The 3,723-nt window shown below is 33.5% G+C and overlaps 1 pseudogene; it reads left to right on the top strand.

Moving 5' to 3' along the window:
• The first annotated feature begins 1,898 nt into the window (after nt 1-1,898).
• Nucleotides 1,899-2,014, top strand: LOC149837443 (5S ribosomal RNA; annotated as a pseudogene).
• Nucleotides 2,015-3,723: the final 1,709 nt, after the last annotated feature.

Here is a 3,723-nt window from a genome sequence, read left to right as displayed (position 1 = left end):
AATAAAATCTTTCCTAATTCTAAAAACTAATTAAAAGTAAAATTAGTTCTAACTAAATGCTAACACTATTTACTATTTACACTAACTACCTAATTGCTTAATAAAGAAGGGGTTTTCAGAAAAAGTTCATGGATTGCATCTTGAATCACGTGGGTTTATGGATATTTTGAGTTTGGATACAGTCCATGATCCAATATTTCATCTTTGGATTGGATTTGGATCCAGTTTACCTGAGTGCTTGATCCAATTACCTAAAAAATGCTCCAATTTATTCGTTTTAGCTCGGATTTGAATAAAATTTTAAATGTATAAAAATACATGGGTTTTGATAATTTTAAATATATAAAAATACATGAATATTCTATAAAAATGATATGCATTTCATGTATCATCACATTCTAACATACTTTATGCATTCTACATACTATATACAACAACAACAACAACAACTACGCCTTCATCCCAAAACAATTGGGGTCAGCGATATGAACCAAAAAAGAAATTCATTTAGGGTCTTCCACATGAATCCTTTTCCTCCAATCATTTCTATCCAACGCCATGTCCTCGGTGAGGTTCAAAGCATTCATATCCTTTCCTATCATCTCCATCCAAGTCTTCCTAGGCCTACCCCAACTTCTTTTAACTAATATATTTTCCCATTTCTCCAACCTTCTAACTGGAGCATCATTAGGCCTTCGCCGAATATGTCCAAACCACCGTAAACGATTCTCTCGCATCTTATTTTCAATGGGTGCAACACCTACCTTCTTACGTATCTCTTTGTTCCGAATCTTATCTTTTATTGTATTTCCACACATCCATCTAAGCATCCGCATCTAAGCTACACTCATTTTTTGAATATGATGTCTCTTGGCAGCCCAACATTCTGTACCATATAGTAAAGAGGGTCTAATAGTCGTCCTATAAAACTTTCCCTTCAACCGCAATGGCATTCTACGATCGCACAGCACTCCAGTAGCACTTTTCCATTTCATCCACCCAACCTTTATCCTATGATTTACATCTCCATCAATTTCTCCATACTTTTGAATGATGGATCCCAAATATTTGAAATAATCATTCACCGGTATATCTTGCTCACCAAGCTTCACTACACTCCCATCACTACTTCGTTGCTTACTAAACCGACATTCCATATATTCAGTCTTACTCTTACTCAACTTAAAACCTCTAGCTTCTAATGTCTGTCTCCATAATTCTAACTTAGCATTAACCCCAGCTCTAGACTCATCAATCAAAACAATATCATCAGCAAACAACATACACCACGGTACATTTTCTTGAATTGATCTCGTAAGCTCATTCATCACTATCGCAAATAGGAAAGGGCTTAAAGCAGATCCTTGATGTAACCCAACCGTAATCGGAAAATTGGTTGTCACCCCTCCACAAGTGCGGACATTGGTTACTACTCCTTCATACATATCTTTAATTATACTAATGTACTTGAGAGAAACACCTTTCTTCATCATTGTCCACCAGAGAACGTCCCTAGGTACTCTATCGTATGCCTTCTCTAAATCAATAAAAACCATATGCAAATCTTTGTTCCTCTCTCTATATCTTTCAATAAGTTGTCTAAGAAGATGTATAGCTTCCATAGTTGATCTTCCAGGCATAAAACCAAATTGATTCTCCGATATTATGACAACCTTCCTCAACCTAGACTCAATCACCCTCTCCCAAAGTTTCATAGTATGACTCATGAGTTTTATACCACGATAGTTTGTGCAATCTTGTATATCACCCTTATTCTTATATAAAGGCACCAAAGTACTCTTCCTCCACTCATTAGGCATCTTATTTGTTCGCCAAATCAAGTTAAAAAGATTTGTCAACCATTCTAAACCTTTCTCTCACAAGCATTTCCAAGCCTCGATAGGTATACCATCACTAAAGCACCAGATCCCATCAGAACTCCGAAGTTAAGCGTGCTTGGGCGAGAGTAGTACTGGGATGGGTGACCTCCTAGGAAGTCCTCGTGTTGCACTCTCAAAACTCCGCCTGTGTAGTTATACACTGCCGGTCCCAAGCCCGGATAAAGGAGGAGGGTTGCGGTAGGCCTGTGACAGCCAGCATAAAAACTTTGTCATATCCTATGAAAATGAACCAATATGAGAATTCTACATACTATATGTATTCCAATAAATGCATAACATGTTCATATGCATTTTAACATAATATATGCATTCTAATAAACACATAATATGCATATATGCATTTTTTAATATAATATATGCATTCCAATGAATATATAATATTTTCATGTGCATTCTAACATACTATATGCATTTTCAACATATTGCATGCATTTTAATGAATACATAACAAGTCCATATGCATTTTTAATATACTATATGTACTCCAATAAACACATAACATGCTCATATGTATTTTATAACATACTATATTCATTCTAATGAATGCATAACATGTTCATATACATTCAAACACACTATATGCATTATATATGACATGCTCATACACATTTTTAACATAACATATGTATTCTAATAAACACATAATAAGCTTATATGCATTTTTTAACATATTATATGCATTCTAATAAGTACATAACATGTTGATAGGCATTTTAAATATACTATATGCATTCTAATAATATGCTCATATGTATTTCAGCCATAAACATAGGTAAAAATCATTTATATAGGCATTTATAAACAATATAAATGCATTTCAACCATAAATACAAATAAGAAACATTTATATAAGCATTTATAAATAATGTAAATGCATATCAACTTGAAAATATTTTTGAATCATATAGTAGTATTTTAACCATTCGGATTGGTAGAAATTCTACTTGAAAATATTTTTGAACCATATAGTAGTATTTCAACCATTAGAATTGGTAGAAATCCTACATAAAGATTTTTTTAACTACATAATAGTATTTCAACCATTAATATAAGTAGAAATCCTACTTAAAGATATTTGTTAACCCCATAGTAGTACTTGAACCATCAATGTTAGTAGAAATCTTAAAGATATTTTTGAACCACATAGTAGTATTTTAATCATTAATATCAGTAGAAATCTTACTTAAAAACATTCTACCATCTAAAAACCTATGAGAAAGGTGTTTAGACTCTACCTTGAAGAGAACACCACAAGCCATCCACCAAAAATTTATAAAATCCTCTTCAAACTAGTTTAGAGGAGAGTCCAAGAGTACTTTTCTTTATACTTGTTGTGATAGAGGCGAAGAAATCTCCACAACCACTTTCAAAAACCACCAAAAAGAAGAGAGAGAGAAGAGAGACCAATAGAGGACAAAGAGCTAAAATAGAAAATGGTGAGGAGAGCTTCATGACCCCTCTCCAAAAATTTAAATTTCAAGGGAAGAACCCTAGGGTTACCCATGATAAAGGTTGGAGAATGGATGACGGGAGATGGGTCAACCTCCAATCTCTTTTTTCAAATTCCATAGAGTTTTTCTAAGTTTCACCAAAATGCAAATGTCTCTTTGTGAAAATAGGCTTTATAAGGTACCTTTATTGAAATTTTTTGAGAAGAGGCAAGGCTCCTTGGGATTTCAAAAAGGAGCTATAGTTTTCAAGTTTTTTATTAATTAATTTAATTATTTTTGTGTTGACTTGGTCCATTTTCAAAATTTGATTTTCCAAGTGAGTCCCACATATGGGTCCAAACTTGGATCTAAATCAGGTTGGGTCCAATCCA

The sequence above is a fragment of the Nuphar pumila genome, chromosome 5 (assembly GCF_984573655.1).
Source record: "Nuphar pumila chromosome 5, dmNupPumi1.hap1.1, whole genome shotgun sequence".
NCBI classification, from domain to species: Eukaryota; Viridiplantae; Streptophyta; class Magnoliopsida; order Nymphaeales; family Nymphaeaceae; genus Nuphar; species Nuphar pumila.
This window is presented reverse-complemented; position numbering and strand designations above follow the sequence as displayed.